Raw genomic sequence first — 5,897 nt, 5'->3', positions numbered from 1 at the left:
CCCATCTCTCCCCCCCGCCACCCTCCCTTCCCCCCATCTCTCCCCCTCCGTATCTCTCCATCCCTTCATTCCCCCTCCCTCCATCCCTCCCCCCCGGCAGCGGGCGGGGGCCGCGGCCGCGCAGGCAGCGTTAGTCAGGCTCTGGGGCAGAGGAATGTGAAAAACGCCGCAAAAATCTTCCAGTCATCGGCCTAAGGCTCATCCCAGCATCATCGCTGCCCGGCAGCGCGGAGAACAGGGAAGCGTGCCGGGGAGGAGGAGGAAGGGCAGCGCTGGGGCAGGTTTCTCACACCAGGCTGCAAAGTGGGTTTCAGTTCCCTTTATTCCCCCCTCCCTGTGTATGTCCTCACCGCCGGCAGAGCCCGAGCACAGGCAGACCTGTCTGCATCTGCCTGCAAGCGCTGCTGCTCAGGGTCTGGGAGCTGCCTGCGCTAGATCCGCTCGGAAAGAGCTGGGTCCCTGCCTGGGCCACAGTTTGCATCGAGGCAACTCTTCTAACCACGGACTGCCTGGGAAACACCCCCGAGGATGTGGTTACCCGGGCCTAGATTTACAGCCGGGTAAGCAAAGGAAGAAACAAGGAGTAAAAAAGCCTGGGACAAAGCAAAATGTGTCATTTCTTCCGAATGGAGATGGGGTCAGGAAGGCCATCTGCAACAGAAAAATTGCTGGCATGGCTGTTGGAGGGGGTTGTCTGTCCCCTTCTTTGTGGTAAACTTTTAGGCTGCAAGACTGTGCCTCAAGGACCTGCAAGACTTACAGACCTGAGGCTGCTCCTGTGGCTAGAAGTTATGACACTAAGACACACAGGAATTAGGAAATTTAGCACTTGTCCTTTCCTTGTAGATAAGTTTTGCAAAATGACCAAAAAGGGAACTGAAAATCCCTGGAAGAAGTTAGGCAAAAGGATAAGCTCCAGCCATGCTCATTACACCCCAGACAGATGACAGTGGAGCTCTCCAAGAGCAGGGTGTCATTTATTCTGATGGTGCCCTGAAAGTATGTTCACCTCAGCAGCAGACAGGAAGTGCCATCCCTGCCTCAAACTGCCTGCAGCTGAACCCGAGAAGCATGAAAGGCTGTGTGAGGAAAACGTTCTAGCTGACTGAAAGAATAGCAACTCCTGGTTTCGAAGCACTTCTTCCTCTTTCAAGCCCCCTGCAGCCCCCAGCTCTCTCCTGACCACCCCCGACCTCCCTCCCCCCTCCTCTGAGTCAGACGGGGTATGAGACTGAATAAAAATAGAAATAGCTTGTGGGTAGGGGCAGATGTTCACAGAGTGTCTCAGCGTGGGTGGTATCTTCACCTGGCCACTGCCATCATGGCCACCTGACTACTTCCCTCCTGCACACACTCTGGGAGTCAGCCAGGCACTGCCAGAGCCCAGGGCTGGGTTAGACATCCCCACATGCTGGCGAGGCCAGAACTGACTGCCCACCATGAGAAGCATCACCACAGCCGTGCTGAAAACCTTCACATCATCCCATGGGCAGGCTGATTCCCCCTCTTGATCTTTCACTAGGTGGGGGAACTGGCACAGGCAGGGGCACAGGCACTTATTCCCACTCACACAGGAAACCTCCAGCACTGCCTTTCTGGCCTCCCAGCCCCAGCTTCAGCAGCCACTTCTCCCTCCCTGAGAAGTAGCCTGACTCCCTCGGGGCTTGGCCCCCAGTAACAGCCCAGCTGGTGAACTGGTCGCAGTGCACCACAGGGAGGGGAAGAGTGGCTGGGGGCAGAAGCTGGCATGTTCCTCCCTCCTGGGAGGAAGGAGGGGGCCTGCACAGTCACACCAGAGCATCATTTCCTCTCAGGAAACCCAAGTGAAATGTGGAGGGGTGGGAAAGTGAGCTTTCCCCACCCCCACTCCCCACTCCTGACTGAAGTGCTGAAGGAGGGGGGTAAATTGTACCACCCCGGGAAATAAAACTTCAGGGAGCAGCCGAAGTTGGGCCTGTGCTGGCAGCAGGGTGTATATCACCAGACCTGACCTGCAGCTGACCTTCCTCCTTTTACACACCTAATGCTGAGCATCCAAACAACTGCCTTTCAGTAGATTACAGCTCTGCTTTTGTTTCTTAATAGAGTGAGTCATGACCACCTTTTTATTAGAAGAAAATAACAAGGCTAACAACAGCAATACTAATGCTTCCTCCGCTGCAGGGTACTGGACTCAGCTGTCCCTGACTTCTCTGCCCACCACCAAAATTACTCAGTTGTACTTGGAAATAAATGAGCAATCGGGGCTGATGCTGTCAGGACTCTGGGACGGACATGGATACTTTTACTCGCTGGAGCAGCTCCTTTGTTTGTCAGGTGCTCCCAGTCAGAAGAAGAAAAGGGGATTGCTGTAAACAGAGGTGGTTGAGTAACTTAAACCACCCTCTGCTTTAGGTAGGAAACTCCCCTCCTCCTTGCAGCACTTTACATCATTCCCAGCGAGATTCTGTTGCATCTTTCTGCTCCTCCTCCTGCTTCCCCTTTATAATCTCTCAGGCTCTTTCGTCCTTTGTTTCGGGCTTTTATCGGGGCTTTCAGATCAGCTGGTTCTTTCCTTTTCTTCTAGGCTGTATTTCCCCTAACCTAGCTTATTCTTCCCTTCTCAGATCCCCACCTCCTCCGGGCTCTTTGTTTCTGCGTCTTCTCAGTGCTGCAAAGGGAAACTATCAGTGCAGGTAGGGAGGGGTGGCTCCAGCTCCTGGGGGGCACCGCTGGACCCCCAACCCGGGTAAGAGCTCACAAGGCACAGCATTCCCTGGGCAACATCCAGCAGGCATTGCTGGAGAGCAAAATGCCACCTTTTGGAAAGGACAGAACTCTAAAAGGGGCTTTAAAAATGGGCTTAGGTTAATAAATGAATGTGCCATTTCTTTGAAAACAAAAGAGACAGGATCAGCCAAGTTTCTAGAGCTGAGGGATGCAGGGTGCTTCAAGTATGCTTCTCACCCCAAGGAGTTAACACCAAACCTCGGCAAGACCAAAGGGAAAGAAAGCCAGTGAGCTCTCTGTGCTGGGAAGAAGACTGTGAGGAAAAGCAGATCAAGGGTCACATAGGAGATCAGGATGGTGGTCTAGAGAGTAACCTAAATGCTGTGGAGTCCTAGTCTGGGGCTTGAGCTTCATCATATCCTTGCTGGGGCACAATCCTGAACCCTCATCCTCTGGGTGGTTGTGAAATGCAAGAAATTCCTCAGATGAACAAAGCATAGCAGAAGAGAGCAGAGAAGATGGGTTGGCATTTCTTTGATGTTATTAAGTTTTCCATAACATCAGTTTCTAAATTTGGAGTGGGTGATGTCAAAACACTTACAGCACAAGCAGTGAGATAAGTTTCTGCTGGTAAATGGAGAGCTGGAATACAGGTAAATTTATACCTGGGGCTAAGGCCAGCCAAGCAATGGCAAGAGGAGATTGTCCAGCTGAGACCTCATCAGTGTCAGGACTTGGTGGCTCTTCACAGAGTCTAAAAGAACAGATCAGATAATGACCTAACAGCCTGTTACAAATTGGTCTCAACAGAATAAGCCATGTCAAATGCTGATTCTAAAGGGTGAAAAGCACTATCAGACACAGACTCTGCAGCAGAACGACCACACCCCTCACTTTAAGGCATCATAGATGTGATCCAATGTTGAACTGGATTTTTATTTTTTTTTTCCATCATAAAACTAATAAAAGGATTAATAATTTCTTGGACATTTTCAATAAAAGGAGTTCATACATTTTTCCCTTTAAATATACATTCTCTAACAAATCCATAATCACAAGTGGCTATTCCCAAATAATTAGAACAAAAATGCATGCCACAATGAGCCACATTTCAGTTTATTGTGGCCCCATTTGAGACCTGGCTTACATTCCCCAATCTGCTGCTGTAAAAGAGAATTAAGATAAATGGTGCACTGGCTGGAATGGGAGTTACCTGCTTTCAGCACTTCTGAAAATCAGGCCGAAAGGGAATCTCAGACTTACGTCTAATTTTTACCTGACTCATGCCTACGTGACTCCACTGACTTCTGCAAGTTGCTGGCCACAGCTGCTGTCAGGAATGAAAGAGGAATAAACCAAACTCCCCATCTCCTTTTAGAAGCCGCTGTTCTTTCTGTTCCACTAGTTGATGACTTAGGTACAGATGGAGAGGCAATTTTTAAAACAGGAATTCCAGCTGTCTTCACAATCAAGTTTCAGTTTCCCCACTTGCCTGACATGGCCCAGAGCATCACGAGCTATCTTGATGGAGCACTTCTGAAAGCCAGCTATGAATGTAAAGAACCCATCTACCCATTTGCAACCATGTACTTACTATCCCTGGGGTAGCTGCAGTAATTGCTTATGTGGGAAAATGATTTGTGTAGTTAGCTGCCTTTAAAGTGAGACAAAGCCCTTTTGTTCTTTCATTAGCTTGCCAGTTCTCATTTTTTCTTTCCTCTTCCTGCCACTGTTCCCCCACACACATTTCTTGCCTTCTTGTCCTGTCTCTTCCCTTTTCCTGGATGCATTTCCCAGGAACCTGCTCCTCTTCCACACTGGCAGATCTTCTCCCACTAACTCAGACATCATCAGCCCAGATGGGTTTTCACTCACACCTCCCAGCTATTCCTGCCCATCGGGTACCCAACCAGCCTCTTACAATGTGAATCCTAGTCCTTGTGTGTGGTTACTGCTTCTGTTGGGAGCCATCAAATGACATAAGAGACTTCTACACGTGTCATTTAATTGATTGCTAAGACAAACACATCTTGGAGAAACGTTCGTTGCTCTGGTCCAGTTCTTTTAGCAGCAAATCTTATCACCACTGAATCTGATTCCCTCTACCTTGGTTTTTCTGACTGACTCATTTCTTAAGCACCAGGTTGTTGCCTAGAGGGTATAATCACATAAATATAATCCACTGCACAGTGTGTGTTACTATGCCCACTCCACTGAGAAAGGTACAGCTCCTGGGTACAGAAATGACTGTTTAAGCTCAAAATGGAGCAGCTCATGCTTTTCACTGAGAATGTTTTAGAGTAATTTCAGTGGGCTAGACAGATACAAGCAAACAAAATAAACACATTCAGAAAACCCATTACACCTCTGTTTTCTTACCAGTAGCAGAAAAAACCCCCACCCCACAGACCCTGCTTGTTCTCAAGGGCCTCCAGGCACACAGCACGGGTCATGATGCAGGCCTCAAACTCCCCCTCTTACTCCAATGGCATGGCATTGCACATCCCACACATGAAAAGCTCTATATCCCACCTTTGCAAAGGAAAAAGAGACAAAAAGTAGGTCTAGGCTTTGGTCTACCGTCCGGATATCACCCTAGATGGTATTTGGGTCTGCTGCAGGTTATCTAGAAGGCAGGGCTGGCTGGTGGGGAAAGAGGAAGCAGCTGGAGCCAGTGGGATAGGGAAGGCTGCAGTGACAGCAGCCTGCAAATAAGGCACCTGGAGCTGTGAGGAGGAAGGAGATAAACCAGACCTCCTCTTTCACCCGGGGTGACATAAGGGGTAATGGGCTTAAAGCAAAGGAAGGCACAGCTGCTGTAGGTGGAGGGGAGGTTTGCAGCAGCAGAGAGTGCAGGGCTGCTCGCCAGGGCCAGCTGTGGTTCTCCACTGCTGAGGGCTCCAAGAATAGGATGAACAAAAGTCTGTCTGGAAAGACTTACACAGTCTTGATCCTGCCCTAGGGTAGGGGTGGGCTGGATGACCTTTTGAGGAGTCTTCCTAAAAGTCCTTGTTTTACAGGCTTGTGTGGATCACATTCAGGCACACAAGTCTGCGACTTGGTAACTATCCTAAAAATCTATTTGATGACAAATTAACCTGAATTAATAATTGGACTAATTTCTTTATTTTCACTGTCTGTCCTTTCTGCTGGAGTTGTTCTGTGGTTACCTCAAGTGTTGTCTCCCT

This window comes from Chaetura pelagica, unplaced genomic scaffold (genome assembly GCF_000747805.2).
Source record: "Chaetura pelagica isolate M959 unplaced genomic scaffold, ChaPel_1.0 scaffold531, whole genome shotgun sequence".
NCBI lineage: Eukaryota > Metazoa > Chordata > Aves > Apodiformes > Apodidae > Chaetura > Chaetura pelagica.
This window is presented reverse-complemented; position numbering follows the sequence as displayed.